Here is a 19,066-nt window from a genome sequence, read left to right as displayed (position 1 = left end):
ATGATACCTTAACAGTCTGTCATCAATCGTGCAGTGGAATCTAACTTAAAGTTAACTTTGAATTGGCTCCCCCAACAACAATTAGAATTAATTGAGTTCATGAAACACTCTTCAATACCAACTGAAGTCTTTGAACTTGCTTCTTCTATGAGTCTGCAAATATTAAATGTGTTCTCATTTTTTCAGCCTGCCATCTTTTATCGAGTGTGTTTTTATTCTTCTACTGCCCATCAATTCTTCATAATTCAGTTCTAAAGCAATAACAGCAGTACTAGATCTTCATTACTACAGTTTTCAAAAAATTTGATTTCATGCTTCTATTTTAACTCAAAAGAATGGGGGTGAAGGGACTCTTTTGGTTCTTCAAGGAGAGACATATCCTTTAGGAAATGGTTTACCCTTTGTCTTATTAAATTTTTTCAGATGAGATATCTCTTAACTTTAAAAATTCTGCTTTAATTAGCCTTGAGCCTCCTTTACAATTTTTATGTTTTGCTTTAATTTTTTTATTTGGGTTATATCTAATTTATTTCATGACTCTAAATTACTTTTTATTATTTATTTATTTACTTATTTATTTGCTATACTAGGGATCAAATTAAGTGGACTATACCACTGAGCTACATCCCCAGTATTTTTTTTTTTTTGAGTCAGGGTCTTGCTAAGTCACTAAAGTACCCCGCCATGCCCTGCTACATGACATATTTTAATCACATTTTATTAAATAATATATTGATTTAGGCATGCACCATATGGCGTTATGTTCACATGTTGTATGTGTGTATGTGTGTGTGTAGTTTATTCAGTTTTTTTGATTCTTATTTTTTAGTTGTAGATGGATTCAATACCTTTATTTTATTTTTTATGTGGTGCTGAGGATCAAACTCAGTACCCCACGCATGCAAGGCTAGCATGCTACCACTGAGCCACAACCCCAGCCCTGTTGTTTTTTTATGGTACTAGGAATTGAACCCAGGGCCTTGTGCATGTTAGGTAAGTGCTTTACTACTGAGTATATCCCCATCCTTTTTTTATTTTGAGGCAGGGTCTCCCTAAGTTACCCAGGCTGGCCACAAACTTGAGATCCTCCTGCCTCAGCCTCCCCAGTGCTGGGATTATAGTCATGGGCCACCACACCCAGCTATCCTTTCTTTATAAACTGAAATTAAGACTCTTTTTCTCCTTTTGTGGCTGAAATTTCAGGACTACCTGAAAATCAGAGACACCTTTAAGCTATTGCTTAAATGTCTCACAGAGATTCCTAGCCCAATCCCCATTCCCAATTCCACTGTCCTTTTCCTGAATACTTATCTTCTCCTCCCTCCTGTTACATATAATACAAGAAATCCCAGTATATTGCTGTGGGAAAGTGGAGATTAATTCAGTCCAAAAATTAAGTATTATCCAGGTGTCATCCTGCACACTTGTAATCCCAGCAGCTCAGGAGGCTAATGCAGGAGGATCTCATCTCAAGTTCAAAGTCAGCCTCTGCAACTTAGCAAGGCCCTAAGCAACTCAGTAAGACCCTGTCTCTAAATAAATTACAAAAAAAGGGCTTGGGATGTGGCTCAGTGGTAAAGCACCCTTGGGTTCAATCCCTGGTACCAGAAAGAAAAAAATAAATAAAAATGAGACAAGTTCTAAAAAAGCTGTAATTCCCCCTTTTCCAGTAAATTAGTCTCTTGCCCTCATTACAGTTAGAGAGCAGCTACATGCCCTAATTGTTCAATGCTCCTTCATGTCTTGAGGGTCTTGGTGGTGGGTATTATTGGTTATGGGCATAGATCTGTGAACAAGAAAACTCAAATTCTGGTCCTAGCTCTGATGTTATTTGACTGTGTTGTCTTGGACAAGTCATCAAGCCACTTAAACTTTGCTTTCTCATTTATAAAATAAGGAGTTTGTATGATATGTAAGGTCCTTTTAGTTCTCAGAATCAATGATTTGACTCATTCAATGGACTTGTCCAAACTTTTGTTCAAGAATTTTATCATCCTATTTTAAAATTCATTATTTGAATTGCTAAGTTCATATATATATAATTTTTTTTTCTACTGCTTAGCTTCAAATATGCCCTCTCAGCACACTCTAACTTCTCCAGGTACCTCATTCAAGAGCTCAAATCTTTCTGTATAATTTAGGACTATTGTTCTTCCCAGCTCAATAGTAAGAGACATAAAACAATAGACAGGAAAATTAATAGAGATGGGAGTATGGAGACCTTAAAAGGCTCTGAGGTGATCAGTTTCTTGGAATTCACATAATTTCTGGAAGATCTGTCTGATACTTTATGGAAAACAATTCTCTCCAGAATTGTAATCTATTTGAAATTAGGGATTATATTTCCCAAATTTAACTCTAAAATTAAGCTGTAATATAGAGAATACATGTTCATAAAATGTGAATTGTTAGTAAGCAGATTACTAATGCCATTTGTGTTCTATTATTACTTTTTACTGTTATCTAAAACATTCTACTTAAAGCACATTATTTTGATGAGTAAGATCCAGTGGACTTCATGCACTGGTAAATGTTACTCATAGTCTGAGATGCCTTATTCATCCAAAACTAATAATAAGAATAAATTTACAATGACATTGCTTCAACCCGTTTCTATTTTTCCTCTTTCTTATCTTGTTTGTCTTGACTTCCATTCAGAAGTTTGTATCACAGATTCCCAGCTTCAAAAGCCAGGTGTCCTCTCTGTCTATTTTTTTTAATGCTTTTTCTTTTCAATGCTGGGCTAAACTGATCATCTAAATAACAGGAGGTTTCCATATCAATAGCATGGATTCTAGTTGGCTTTTGAGTTGTGCATTCATCCTCAAGATCTGAAGTCATTAACAACATCTTTTGCTCTAGATTGCAAATCAGGCAGTGTTTATGCCCACATCCTGACACCAGCTTTTCATATGATACTATGATCCTTGATTTTGATACTTCAAACTACGCGTTTGTCTAGTTTATTAGTCCATAGCATATATCATTGTTACAGTTTTCATATTCCCTCTCCCTTGGGGCTCTCTTATTTCTGCCAGCATCTCTTTCGGGTTATTTGATTACAGCTTTCATTGCCACTGAAAAAATAATCACCAACAATGTTCAACCTGTTACAACTGCCTTTTCTACTCTCTGCCATTTTGTAGTTTTTTGGCCTACTGTCAAACTCATGAAAATTTCAATATAATAGCCTTTAACCAGCTGCTGCATTCTGTTAGGATTTCTTTCACCTTTTTATGTTGCATACTCCCATATGGGTAAACCAAACAGAGCCAAGAGCCAGGACTCTCTTGCTTTCTTAATGAGTTAGAAAACTATTCTTCTGTGTTCTGGACTGTCCAAACATTGAGGAATCCCAAACCTACATGTAGGATGTTCCAATATAGATATCACAATAAGAGAATAAGAAAGAAAGAAATAGAACATTGGGTCAGATCAATAGGGCAACCAGAACCAACCCAGAATTCTGTCTCATAGGAAGGCACTGGTAGTAGTTTTGTCAGTTAACCTAGTAAGCTTAATTTTAAAAATTAAGGTACATCATGACCATTTCTTGTCTGTTTTGTTTTGTTTTGGTCCTAGAGATTGAACCAAGGGTGCACTACCACTGAGGCACCTCCCCTGTCTTTTTCTTTTCTTTTCATGTGAGTCAGGGTCTGGCTAAGTTGTCGAGGCTGTTCTCAAACTTGTAATCCTCCTGCCTCCACCTCCGAAGTCAATGATATTACAGGCATGAGGCACCATACCCAACTCATAACCATTTCTTAATGATGCATTATAAATCAATTGGCAGTGAGTTTATCCAATGGTGTCTTAAACTTTTGCCAATTTTCACCTGACCTTGTCTTAGAACTAAGTTCCATAGATATACTGACATCTGTATAAATCAAGGCATGTTTTAATTTCTCTTGAATCTACATCTTTTAACCTCAATGAATGGCCCCAATTAAGTGCTTTGGAATTCAGTGAATACATTTCTGTTTACCCAGAGTTGACTTTAACCTCACATCCCCCACTAATGCTTTTCATTTTCATCTTCCCGGTCTGAGAAATTCTAATCCTTTTTAGTCTGTCCTTGAATGAAAGATAAGCTTTCCCCTTGATCATCTTAGTTGCTTCTCCCTGGATCTTTTCCAGTGCTTTAATATCTTTCTTGGGATATCGTGACTACAAAGGTCCAAATATTGGTTATTAAATTTGTTAGCATTGTCTCTAGTCTCCACTCACTCGTGAAGAAAATAAATGCTATTCACTATCTCCCATTGGTGCAGAAATGAAGAAACCAATTGAGGTCATAACCTGTTCTACATATATTAGTTCTAACGTTGATTTTCTGCTACTTTTCAGTAATACCAGATGAATTGTTTGACCTTATATTTCTGCCAGCTGTCCCTTAGGAAGGATTTGATTTTTAGACAAGCTGGTTCTTTCCCTCCTTCAAAGAAGCTGTGGTTGCTAAATATTGGGAAGAATTTACTAATGAAACTCAGTAGTAAACCTGCTGACTCAATCAGCAATAATACATTTCATCCACTTCCTTTCTAAATATTTCTGAAGCACTTCATAAAAGAGTGAAAAATGGGGTTCAGGGGAAACTAACTGTTCAGCTCTTTTTTTTTAAATACATGCAGTGCTCAAAAAGCAGCTCATATCCACAGGAGTGTCTCCCTCTTCCTGCTGGTTATTCTGGATATTGTATATAAATTATTGTGCATGACCTTGACCTACCCTTCTCTCTGCTCTCAATCCCAGGCATGTTTGTACATAAATTTATATTATCTGAGTTTTGTTTTTGTTTTCTGTTTTTGGGGGTTTGTTTGGTTGGTTGCTTGCTTGCTTTTGGTACCAGGAATTGAACCCAGGGGCAGTTAACCACTGAGCCACATCCTCATGCCGTTTTTTGTATTTTAACTTAGAGACATAGTCTCACTGAGTTGCTTAGGCCCTTGCTAAGTTGATGTGGCTGGCTTTGAAGTCATGATTCTCCTGCCTCAGTCTTTGCTGGGATTACAGGCATGTGCCACTACACCTGGCTCTAAGTTTTTTTGTTTGTTTGTTAGCTTTCTGGTGGTTCCTGCTTAGCAAATGGCAGTATAAAACCTCCCTGGCTGAAGTCAACACTCACTTTACTCAACATTATTTATACCATTGCTATGTCTGATGAAATCACTTCTATCTTCATATGGCCTACCATTCCTATAGCTCCAGTGGTATTAGTATTTGACTCTCCACATGGAATTGTGGCCATTTACCTAGACTTAGCTTTTGGCACTGGTGTTCTTCTGTATGTTATAGGTCTACATTTCTGGTTTAAACTCACAGATCTTGCTCTGGTTCTTAGAACCCATGTTTCCTAACTGCAGTAGCCTCTGAGTCTGGACACCACCTCCCCTTATGCCATATTACTTCTATAACTACATTCTAGGCAGTTTTTCTGATTTTAAATCCCTCCCGTGTTTAAAGCATATCTTATTTTCATTTTTGTTCCAGCTCTTCTTTGTGCCAGGAGTTGCTCTAAATCAAGTTTGGGTTGGTTTATTTGTTCTTTTGAATTTATTTTTTGTTTTTTTTGGAACCAGTATTTACTTATAGAGGCAGTAGTGGTTAGTTCTGTCTTAGCTTTAACAGCAATCGACATGTTCAATATCTCTGTGTTTTCTGGTTTTCAGATAACAATCCTGAATCACTTATTTTCTCTGGTCCTTGGTTTCTCCTTCTATCATCTAAGGAGGCTGACATCGCAGGTCATTTCCAGTATCTTCTGAAAATGACATGGGCTTTTGCTATAAAGTACACTGGATTGTGGTCTCTGATTTGGAAAACATTCCCCCACTTTCTCACTCCTATTTGGCTATTCTGAGAATTATACTGGTATCCTGACATTTACTTTGAAAACTGGTTGAGTTTTGGCATAGGTTTTCATAGAATATGAACACATCATGTAACATATAATTTTGTGCCATTTCTGGTAAGATCCTTCTCATTTATATTTTCCTTCAATCTACACCTTTTAGCAGCTGACAACATGATATTAAATAGTGGAAATTTTAAATAGACCAGGCAACAGAACCCTTAAAATCCAGTTCCAGCTTCTCTATCAACTAGCATTTAACCAATCCTGAATCACTTATTTTCTCTGGTCCTCAGTTTCTTCTTCTATCATCTAAGGAGGCTGACATCACAGGTCATTTCGAGTTCTGACATTCTCTGGTTGTATGAATGTTGACTTTGAAATAGAAATTGTTTGTGACAGTTTTTCAGAGGAGTGAAAATGAATCTTCATATCACCCTTGAGGATTCTTATTGCACCATCAATCTTATCAGGATAGAAAGAACAAATAACATTAAAACTTTTATTTAACCATTTAGCACCATTGATGATATAAAGTGGATGTAACAGAGAATCAGCTGTCTAATTTGAGCTGTCAATCTCTGAGGACGATGGTGAGTATCTCTGGATAATTAAATTTTTGAAATCACTGCCAAAAGCCTGGTGCTCTGACTTTTCAAAAGGCTTTAGTACACAAAGATAACCCAGAGGTCAGTCATCTCTGCTGTGCTTTCTCCTCCACAGTTTGATGGTTCCAAAGGTCACATTGCCTGAGTCTCATTAAGCTCTGGAACCACAATGAAGGCATAGTAATGCTTAATTGATGATATAATCATGAAAACAACCGAAGTTAATATATTAACTGAAAGACAGTGAATGAGATGCCATGGTGCTTTGCAGAGTATTGATTCTGCTATTCAGCTTTGCAAAGCTTGTTGAGAGATGTAGATATTGATATCTTCTGTGTCTCATAGACTCATTAAAACAACTCACATCCAAGCCAGGAAAGGTAGCACATACCTGTAATCACAGCAATTGCGGAGGTGAAACAGGAGGATCACAAATTTGAGGCCAGCCTCAGCAAAACCCTCAGCAACTTGGCAGGACCTTGTCTGAAAATGAAAAATAAAAAGGGCCATTCTGGTATGGTAACACATGCCTGTAATCCCAGTAGCTTGGGAGGCTGAGACAGGAGGATTGTGAGTTCAAAGCCAGCCTCAGCAACTTAGTGTGGCCCTAAACAATTCAGTGAGACTCTGTCTCTAATATAAAAGGACTTGGGGATGTGGCTCTGTCTTTAAGCACCCCTGGGTTTAATCCCTGGGACCAAAAAAAAAAAAAAAAAAAGGCTGGCAATGCAGTTCAGTGGTAAAGTGTCCCTGAGTTCAATTGCCAGTACCAAGACAAAAAACTCATGTCCATACATACACATAACATAATTTGCTCAATTTCAATACCCGGTCCCTTGAATCTCACTATCATGTTTAATTATAATGCACTAATAAATAATTAAAATGAAATAAAAAGAGAATTGGTTAAAACACACACACACACACACACACACACACACACACACACATATCTCACATCCTAGGACTGGTGATGTGGCTTAGTGGTAGAATGCTTTCCTGGCATGCATGGTTCCCAGATTCAATCCCCAGCACCATAAATAAATAAATAAATAAATAAACCAACCAACCATCATTTTTTGTCCTTTCATAGCTAGTTTGTATAACCTTGACTGAAATAACATACACTGCAATGATAAATGTTGAATCTTTTTCGAAAAGAATGTTTCACAGATAACATGTACTCAGTAAATATGTGAAAGAATGAATAAATGAACAAAGGAACATGTACCACTGATTTTATATACCTCTCAGTTTCTTGACTCCTTTTACCTTCAAAAATAAATCTCATTTTTGTGTGCCATTTTTTTAACAGTGCCAAGATGGAACCCAAGGTTTGTGCATGCTAGGCAAATACTCTGCCACTAAGTATATTCCTAGCCCCTGTGTGTCAATTGAATTTATTGCTTGAATACATTTTTCATATCCTCTATATGTCAACTTTAGTGTTAGAAATTATATGGAGTTTCTTGTATCTCATGTAGTTGGTGCCAAGGAGACAACCCTCAGCATGCAAGTCTTGATGATACATACCAAAACCTGAGTTCTAGCGTGCACAAGGCCCTGGGTTTCATCCCCAGTACCACCAAGAACTGAAGTTCTAGATTCTGTTCTGTCTTTAACAATATGATTTGAGCTATTCATGAATAATAAAGAAGTAGAAATAAATCATGCTGAGATCACTCTGAGCTCTGATTTCTTTGTTTTGGTGGAACTGGAATCTTTTTTCCATAAATATCATTTATGAGGCTTCTTCTGTTTTTCCAGTGGTCCATAGAGTTTTCATTTGATCAACCACTGTGTTTCATTGAGCACTGCATATGGAACTTACTTTGGGGACTGGACTCTGGTAGCCACTGATTCTTAAGATAATGTCATAGATGATACATTTTTATTCTATAGAAAAATATTGTAACATTCTGCATAGGTAATGCTTAAAGGTGGGGATAGGAAGAATGTAATGTATACAAACCCTCTATTATAATATACATGATCTAGCATAGGTGTTCCCTGCTTCATTCATGGCACTTTGGGGAATGTGAGTGGCCATAGGACACACAGTAAAGCTTGTTTCTCCAAAAGAAGAGAAGTAAATTATTTTAGCTATTCCTCCATTTTCTTTTTCTAACTTTCTTAAGCATGCCTTTTCTTACACAATTTATGTTTAGGAAAAAAAAATATTGGTGGTAGCATCAAATATACCTGCATTTGAAACCCAGTTCTATCATACTCTGTTATTTGAACAATTTACTTAACCTGATGCCCATTCTTTTTATGGCACATGATAAAAATCATTCCAGAATTATGAATTGGCTTTTCCTCTCTCCTCTAAAACTGAATTGAAGTCTAATTGACCTCTACTAGATACAAAGTGTTTTAGGGATTTTAGGAGTACACAGGGATATGTTTAGTGTGAGTTACATATTTGGAATATTTTCTAGGACCAAAATATGCCCCTGATCAAATTCATTTATTTTCATTCTTAAGAATTCCCACACAATTTGACATATGTGTGGATTCCCAAACATTCCTGAGCTTCTCCTAAGCTTCTCTAATTGTTTCTTATCCTGTCCCCCTGGGAAGCAGCATCCTGTTCCCTTTACAAAGGTCAGTAGAAGCCTGGACAACATTTTTAAATAACTTAATAACCCTGAACTGCCTGTCCCCTTTGGAGAATTTCCTTAGAGCATTAGTCCTTTGAACACTGACCTGGTTGCAGAAAATGTCCCTTTCTCAGCAGGAAAACTTCAAATCCTATTCACTCTTCCCCTCCATCATTTCAGGGGATAGGGAGGGCGAGTTCAGGTAGGAAAAAGGGAATTAAATACTTCTTTTTGGAAGAATGTTAGCATGTTAACAGACACTGTCTCTCCCCATATATTATATTATATATGTATGTATTCTTTTAAAAAACAAATTGTGAGTGCATTGTATAAATCAGTACTGTCACACTGCAAAATTTTAAAATCCTTGTACAAGATAGAGAAAACAAATCTCTGCCTTTCTCAGCAGTCTGAAAAGCTCCTAAGAACAGGTCCTAGATGAGGTTTAGCCTACTGTCAGCATTCAGCAAATGATCATGTCTTCTGTGATATCATTAACTCCTGGGTAGATGAAACTGAGAAGCTTCTGTGCTCTTCCTGGAAATTCCAATTGCTTTTTCTGTTTTTCTTTCTTAGCTTATCCACATTCATCTTGGTCCTCAAAGCCAATGTGAATCAGAGAGTCAGTGAAAAATGTAATTTTTAACTTCTTGATTGTTTTGGAAGACAACTTTTTGTGGTAGTGCACACTTATAATCCCAGCACCTCAGGAGGCTGAGGGAGGAGGCTCACAGGTTCAAAGCCAGACTCAGCAATTTAGTGAGGCTGTAAGCAACCTAGTGAAACCCTATCTCAAAACAAAAATGGCTGGGGATATGGATCAGCGATTAAGCACCTTTGGATTCAATCCCAGGTACGAGAGAGAGAGAGAGAGAGAGAGAGAGAGAGAGAGAGAGAGAGAGAGAGAGAGAGAGAGAGAGAGAGAAGAAGAAGAAGAAGAAGAAGGAGGAGGAGGAGGAGGAGGAGGAGGAGGAGGGGGAGGAGGGGGAGGAGAAGGATAAGGAGAAGGAGAAGAAAACGACAATTGTTTTTTTGGGGGGGGTGGCTATTTCCTTTGATTTGGTCACTTTTTCTTATTCTGGAACTTTCTGTAAGGGGATTATTGTTTTCCTCATAGTACTGATTTATACATTTCACATAATCTTACAGAAAAAAGAAACAAAATTTAATATGTACCTACTATGTACTAAATGATACACCAGGTGTTTCATATGTATACAGATAAAACATGTAGTATCATTTACTCTGAAACCATTTAATCCTAACAACTGCAGTTATTATTTGATAAAGAAGAAATAGCTGAGGCTTGAGGTGCTTGGTGATTTGCCCCAAGTGACTCTAATAAAAGAGTGGCAAATTGGTATTTAAAATCATCATCATCTCACCTGTTGTGTGCAGCTGTTTCAACTTTTTAGTACAGTTAAGTTGAAAATTGGCCCTTAGGACAACCAAGTATGGCCAGTCTACCACTGTGAGGCTGCCATCCTAGGCATCACCAATGTGACCCCATTTAGTCCTTTATGGTATTGATGGTATTTTTCCTTAGCTTATCTACCCAACCAAGTTCTTCTGTCTCTACTGTCTTACAGAGACCAAAGTTACTTTCTGGGGTTTTTGGTAATAAAGAACAAAAAAAGTGAAAAACCTGGTCAACCCTGATGTAAGCACTTTTTATGTCTATGTAAGATTAAGAAAGCAAAGGCTTTTTGACACACTTTCCACCACTTCCATTAGGGTTTTCCTAAAATGAGAGTATGCCCAAGACTAGTAATCTAAACTGGGTGTGGTGGTGAAGACCTGTAATCCCATAGGCTCAGAAAGCTGAGACAGGAGGATCAGGAGTTCAAAGCCAGCCTCAACAACAGTGAGGCTCTAAGAAACTCACTGAGACCCTGTCTCTAAATAAAATACAAAATTTAGGGCTGGAGATGTGCCTCAGTGGTTGAGTGCCTCTGAGTTCAATCCATGGTACCCCACTCCTCCAAAAAAGAGTAGTAATCTAATAGCTGTCTCAGAATGTGTTTTTCTGCATACTCTCAATCATAAACCTTTTTTAAAGGTAGGGCATGATTAATTCAGGTGGCCCAGAACAGCCCTATGAGAGCTTTTGCAGCATTAGAGCATGTCCTTGAATTTGACACCATCCTCTCCTTCCAAACAAATAAAGTTCTCATCTTTTTCTAAATTTTTTTTGTAGTTATATATGGACAGCATGCCTTTATTTTGTTTATTTTTATGTGGTGCTAAGGATCAAACCCAGGGCCTCATGCATGCTAGGCAAGCACTCTGCCACTGAGCTACAGCCCCAGCCCCAAGTTCTCATCTTTTTATAAACTTCAGGCAGGCCTATGGTTCTACCCTTACAAAGCAAATACATGTGGCCTGTGGCCATAAGTCGTAGCTTTTACAAACACTGAGCATTGGATCACCACATGTGTTACATGTAAACATCTCATCTTATTACAGAATGATATTTTTAATTTTTTTATTATAACTACACGAAGGCAAAGAAGGATTTCTTATACTTTCTCTTGTAATAACTCAAAATCACTAGACCATTTTAGGCAATTAGTGTGTTTTTATGTTTTTGATGATAAAGAATAACTTATATTTCCTGTAGATTAAGAAAAAAACCTGAGGCTGGGTTGTAGCTCAGTGGCAGAGCACTTGCCTAGAATGTGTGAGGCACTGCATTCAATCCTCAGGACCATATACAAAATAAATAAATAATTTTTTAAAAAAGAAAAAATCTATCTGAATATATAATCACCCTGTACTTATCTATAAATATAAACTCTTTATCATAAGTCTAGATTAATTATTCCCCCCAGATTATTTATATCAACACTGTAGTAACTTTTTTGTCCCTGACCCTCAAAACAATCAAATAATAAAGAAGAATGAATCCTTCATTGGAGCAGGAAGGAACTGAGCAGGCACACTGAAAGTTCAAGGTGAAAATATTTTCATGTCTATAATTTAAAAGAATTATAAACATTTTATGTATATATAGAGAGAGACAAACACAGAGAAAGATATTAGCAACAGGTTTGCGATTCATTTCCTGGGCAGTATGAGAGGAATGAATGACTTTATCAGACTACCTTATAAACATGCTAATGACCTCCCAGATCTCCTTGTTAATCTTGTTAATGGCATTTAACTCCTGGAATGATACTTGAAAGTCTCTATCTATAAAATGTTTTTAGTAGGATATACCTGGTCTGCTTAGGTTGTTTCCTGTAAATAGAACTGCCAATTCATGGATTTATGTGTCATGGCTAGCTGGAGAATGGTGCATAGTTACACAAGGATTTTTCCTATTTTTATAATTAACAGATCATAAAATGAAAGCCTTTGGAAACTGAAAGGTCGTCTTTTCAATGTCCATGTTTCTGCATAAAATTTTCAAAAAAAATTTCTGCTAGTATGAAACCAAAACACATCATAATGAGAAATAACAAACCTTTTGGAGAAACATATCTAATTATGTCCAGTCCCTCCAGAGAAAGAATGTTCTATCTGTGCTTTGTGCTTCCCTATAATCCTTTGAATCATTAGTAAAGGTTGGCACTAGATAAGAATCTAAGAATTTTTGGTAAGTTTAGTGTAAAATCCAAACTTTATACTTACACAGTATGTATTTAATTTTAAAATGTTTTTTTTTTTTGGTAATGAGAGAAAGGAAAGAAAAGCAGAATAAGTAGGTCCATTTATTTTTCCTTTATATGTTATCTGTATTTCTAGGAAATCACAGGTCTAAGAAGAATCTAGGGTCAGAAATAGAGAAGGATATACAGTTACACATTTCTATATCTTAAATTATGAATTTTTTTTTCTTTCCACATTTTTATTGGTGCATTGTAGTCATGCATAATGGTGGGATTTGTTGTTTTATATTCATACATGCATATAATATAACAATATAATTTGCCCAACATCACTTCTCAGAACTTCTGCCCTCCCTCCACTCTTCTGCAACCCTAGTCCCTTTTCTCTGCTCATCTCCCTTTGATTTTCATGAGATTCCCACCCCCTGTAAGTAATTTTTTAAATTACCTTAGAATAAATCCTAGCAATAGCAGAGTCTTCTATAACTGCCTTGCTAACACTCTAAGTCATCTTTCTAGTTTAACTCTTGAAATATTTTTTGTTTTCAGATCCTTTGTCTCCCCAATTAACCTATAAGGCTCCTTGACAGTTCTCTGGCCTTTTGCATCTTTGTATCATCCTTAGTACTTATTATGTAATATAGCTCATATAAAACTAATTATAAGTACTTGACAGTTTGTTTTTATTTTGACAATTTGTTTTAAGCCCTGTAAATTGAGCTATGATGCTTCAGGGTTTTTTTTCTTCCTGTTACTAAGGATTGAATCCAGGGGCACTTACACAGGAACTACATCCCAACCCTTTTTATGTTTTTATTTTCTTTTTTATTTTTGAGACAGGATTTCACTAAATTGCTGAGGCTGACTTTGAACTTGCAATTCTCATGCCTCAGCCTCCTGAGCTGCTAGGTTTATAGTCATGCGGCTTTAATAGGTATTCTTATAAAGAAACAGAAAAGAACAAATTAGAAAAATTCCATATAATATTTTTATTCTAGATAATCCCACTAGGATTACAGATGATTGAATTATGTTTGGGGAGCAATTGCAATCCTTGATCCATTAATTTTCTGCTCTTCAATTGTTTGAGAACAGAAAAAAATACTTGATGGGGTTGGTTGCCTGAATGGAGTATCCTGTAAACTGAAAATCTTTGAAAGTTACTGTTTTGGAGGAAGTATTTTTAAGTGCATATTTATTCTTAAAGGAATTCCTATTGCCAAAACTGTTTTAAAGATATCTTAGAAAAACATCTTCAAATCCTCTATCAAAACTCAGAGACTATTCTCAGAAGCTCAAATTGTTCATTGAATACACATAAGCCTATGTTTTATTAAAAGATTTTGAGACAGGCAAGGTGGCACGCACCTGTAATCCCAGCAGCTTGGGAGGTTGAGATGAAAGGAACACAAGTTCAAGGCCAGGCTCAACAATTTACAAGGCCCTAAGCAATGTAGTGAGACTCTATCTACTCAGTGGTAAAGGGCCTCTGGGTTCAATCTCCAGTATGGGGTGGGGGGAGATTTGAAACAAGTTGGAGTGAGGTAAGTGGTAAAATAGAGGCAGAACCATAGTGGCATTCAACAAAGACATCAAATTTGGCATTCTGTTCTTCTCAACCCATTCTTTTCTTTCTCTTTGTGCTTGCTTCAACAACACATATGGCATTCTTGCCTTTGTCTGTTAATATTAGATCATTAGGGGATGTACTGGTGAATTAAAATGACAAAAATATGTGCTTGTACAAATATGAAGCAATGATCCCATTATTATGTATAATTTTAATGTACCAATAAAAGTCAATTAAAATATTAGATATTATTATCAAGCATTTAGAGAATAGTTTAGTTGCATAAATGTCTGACATTGATAAAAATGGCCATTTAAAAAAAAACAGTTTTCATGGGTTGTCTTTCTTTCTTTGATAGCGAGAAGTCATCTCTCTACCTTTTTAAATAGACTTCATTATCAAGGACCTAATAGCTGTTTATCTAATTCGTATTTCATGTACTCTTGGTAACCCAGCCATTTCTTTTTACTGTAAGTGCTGCAAAGCAGCAAAAAGCATTCCCACAATGCTCAACCTCATTTATCATCAACAAAATTGGCAATTATATTCCAAGTTCTTGAATATATTCCTTGAGAAGATATATAAGCTGAAAATGAGCAGCTCAGTGTTGAGGTAGAAGTTTGATCTTTCTATACTGGCAGGTAGAGTTGTGGAAGGATGGAGAAAACATATCCAAACTACAAAGTCATTTTTCCAGGGAAGCTATCTTACTGTAACAGTAACTATATCAGAGGGCTCAGATGTGGAACATTTCTTTAAAATTAAAATCTAAAAATCCTGATGTCTAATAGAATGTATAAAAATAGCTACCTCTGAAAGATCTGAGCTGAGCAGAGGAATACTGAATAATGTAATCTGACAGTTTGGTCCAGACCCTTAGTAGTTACTGTGGCCAGAAAAATATAGAATTAATTCAATAAAACATCAGAAAAAAAACACAACATAAACATGAAATATTTTAAATTAAAAATACAAAATAAAAATGGAAAAAAGTCCTCAGCAAATCAATATTGCTTGGGGAAACATGAATCCCAGACCAGTAATATTTTTATCCAAATACCTTCTAGTTCTGCAGTGAACAAACACCTTTATCACCAAATTTTATAAAGAGCAGAGTGAAAAAAGAGTACCTAAGGTTGTTGAATATACTTCTTAAAGTTGGTAACTGAGTTTCATGATTGACTATACTAATGCCTACTAAATTTATTTATTGTACTTTGTCAATTTAGGATTCTTATTTTTGCTTGCCCTTGTCTAAAAGTATATATTATAAAACAAAATTAAAGAAATGGTAATATAATTACAAAAATTATTAATCAATAGCGGTTGTTATTGTGAATAGATTGCTGTGGTTGTATAGAGTAATAATAGACCTTAAAAATCTGTCAGAAATTTAATATGGGATATAAAATACCAGAGTTGGGCAGGGGTAAAATAAAATTTAAAAAACAATAGGAAATTAAATTTAGGCATAAGAATACAAATGTATAAATTCTATAGATGTTCTAAAAGAATATCCTTACGTAATTGTATTACTCTCTGAACTTCATTCCTCTGTGAAATATAGTGGGATGATACTAAACAAAAACATCATTTCTGCTTATGAACCAATCAGAAGATAATATGAACTTTTAAGGGTTGTACATTATAAAGGCATAATTTAACCCAGTTTTTTTATTGGTTTTATTTGTTAAATACATGACAGCGGAATGCATCACAATTCTTAATACACATATAGAATAATTTTTCATACCTCTGTATATAAAGTATGTTCACATCAATTCATGTCTTCATACATGTACTTTGGATAATGATGTCTATCACATTCCACCATCCTTGCCAATCCCCTGCTCCCTCCCTTTTCCTTCCACCACTCTTAACCCAGTTTTCTAATCTTGGAAAATTAATTCCATACAAACCTTCATTGGACAATTCTCAATTCTTTGAATTAAGTATTATAGTAAATATGTTTACTCAATTTCCAAGTTTCATGTGTTCTTTTCAAACAAGAAAATCTTCTAAATGTCTAACTGACTTCCCCTGATTGTCTTTTGAAGTAGTTCAAATACATACAGCCATAAATAACTATAACAAGAACACTTTGGCAGACATATGTCTTATTTGTTTTTAATGTTCACAATATAAGCTACACTTATTGCCAAACATTACTTTCAGTTTTGTTACAAATGAGCAAAGTATACCTGGTTTGTAAAGAAGTTGGTTGAAGTGCAGCCCTGAATAATTTTTTCTGCAACCCCAAAGAGGAAAACCTTTGAAATGCAAATATTGACCTTTCTCAAAGCCCTAGGTAAAGTTTGATGGAGGTGTTTTGTTTTTGTTTTGTCTTATGCTGGTGCTTTGTTATTTGGAGGCTAGACTGTATTGGCAAGACATAATTGGCTGATATGTTAATAGACTTGGTGGAGCTTGTAGGTTGGAGTTAGGAAATAGACCCAGAATGGAAGAGGTGAGACCAATGAGTGATGTAGAAAGCACTTGAGATAGGTTAGTTCTAGATAATGGTAGCAATACCAATCATGAGAAGTGGTTATATTGGGGGGATACGGTTTGGAAACAATTGACCTATCTTGTTGATGCATTGGAGGTCAAGAGTGAGAGAAAGAAGGTAATATAAGTGTCTCCTGGGCTGTTGGCTGGGACAGGTACCTGAAGAGAAGCATGTTAGATAAAGAAAATCATCTAAAGTGGTCTGTTTCACTGCATGGTGACCATAGTTAATACTAATGTATTATATATTTCAAATTTGCTAAAAGAATAGAATTTTGATATTCTTACCACAAAAAATGAAGTTGGTGAAGTAACAAATAATTAGCTTGATCAATTCTTTCTACAATGTCTGCATAGATCAAAACATCATATTGAACCCCATAACTATACATGATTGTCAAGTCGAAATAAATAAAAAGTAATGATTATTTTTGAAAGAGAGATCTGCCTTAGAGACCATTGAAGAGCTTCTGGACTCCAGTAATGCCCACTGGTCACTCTTCATCCCCTGCAACAATAAGTAATCATTTAATCTAAACAAAAGAATGAGCTTGTCACCTAAATGACCACTCTTCTAAACAGAATACTGAAGCTCCTTGGGTTTAGACATGAAATTTGAGGCACCTATTAGGTATCCAACCATGCCACTCAAAATTTGAATCTAAAACTCAGGTAAGGCCAATAGCTATAACTTTTGGAGTCATCAATATACATAATAATAATAATATATATATGATTATTTCTTAGAGTTATGGGATGGGATGTCATCACATTGGGATGAGAGAGGAAATCCTGAGACTTCACAGTTCCTGTCCTGGAACTTATAGTCCCTGTCTTCCTAGTAGATGAAATAGACATGAAACAAATAAGACCTGGGGCCTAAGATGAGCCAGAGAGGTAGGAAGTTGTACTGACTATTCTAGAGAAGAAAAAAATGGCATAGTTTTGCAAAGAATAGAATTGGTCATTCAAAATGTTTAATTTTCTTTAAGCAGTATAGAAATAATCTTCAAAAAAAAGATTTAAGTAGCAGGCCTGGTGGCACACACCTATAATTCTAGTGACTTGGGAGGCTGAGGCAGGAGGATCACAAGTTTGAATCCAGCCTGGGCAATTTAGTGAGACCCTATCTCAGAAAATAAAATTTAAAAAGAGCTGAGAATGTAGCTCAGTGGGAAACATTTATCTAGCATGTGCAAGGCCCTTGGTTCAACCCCCAATACTGTAAAAAACAACAAAAAGAATGGTTAAAATGGTAAATTTTATATTATGTATATTTTATCGCAATAAAAAGTCCCCAAAATAAAGGTATTGTCAAATATTTTCATATGATCTGAATAAAAGAACTAAAGTAGTTATCTCTGTTTTTGTTTTAGTTCAATATTAAAATCTATGACTATGAAAACATATATAAGCAAGATAGGAAGTAAAAAGTTTTTTCTTAGGTATCCAAGAATTTTCCTTATGCTTTCAAAATATGTTATGATTTACTTTCTCGAATTGGCCTGTAACATAGGAGTACATTACCATTGCAGAATAAATTAGTGTATTTGTAAACTGTTCTCAAATGCTAAAGTGAAAGCATAAAACTATAAAATGCATTATTATTCATTAAATAAGAATAGTTTACAAGGGTATCTCTGATCGTTGTTGAAGCGTAAGTGGCCAATTTCACCCATAATTAGCCAATTTAGTATGAAGTTATTTTTTACTTGGTATATTTTGTTTAACCTCTATGTTATATTGGTAAAAAACAGAAATCACTTTTTGGTACTGCTTTCAAAATTTCTCACAAATGCTGAAATGCTTTTCAATTATTATGTACTTAAATGGTTGAATTCTCCAGGCCTAAGAAAAATTTGAAGTAGTTATCTAAAGATATGCTCTTGGCTGGTTGGTTGATTCATTCATTCCATAAATATTTACTTACCATAATACATGCACCAGATACTGTGTTGGATATAGAGTAGCATTCATGAAATCTCCAAAGTATAGCCAGAGAGCAGATAATGTAGTTGGCACTAAGGATGAGTATTAACATACACAAAAAAAGAAAGGTCAAACATCAAGATAATTTAACAGGTGAGAACTTGTCGACACAGGAACTACAATAACAGTATGACTGATATTGAAGGGAGAAGGAGAAAACTTGGGAAGCCCTCTGAATGATGCAAATGATGGGAATGGGGACCCCATGGATACAAAAACATAAAAATTGAGTGACAAAAGTCAGTTAAGAGCTGGGTGCAGTGGAGCATGCCTATGATCCCAGCAACTCAGAAGGCTGAGACAGGAGGATTGCAAGTTTAAAACAA

At 35.7% G+C, this 19,066-nt stretch overlaps 1 protein-coding gene across 5 annotated transcripts in view; it reads left to right on the top strand.

Annotated features, from left to right (window-relative positions):
• The window catches only part of Dmd (dystrophin), a 2,011,337-nt gene that overhangs the window by 1,799,350 nt on the left and 192,921 nt on the right, over positions 1-19,066 (top strand). The window lies entirely within an intron of this gene.

Source organism: Callospermophilus lateralis, chromosome X, assembly GCF_048772815.1.
Source record: "Callospermophilus lateralis isolate mCalLat2 chromosome X, mCalLat2.hap1, whole genome shotgun sequence".
Taxonomy (NCBI): domain Eukaryota; kingdom Metazoa; phylum Chordata; class Mammalia; order Rodentia; family Sciuridae; genus Callospermophilus; species Callospermophilus lateralis.
This window is presented reverse-complemented; position numbering and strand designations above follow the sequence as displayed.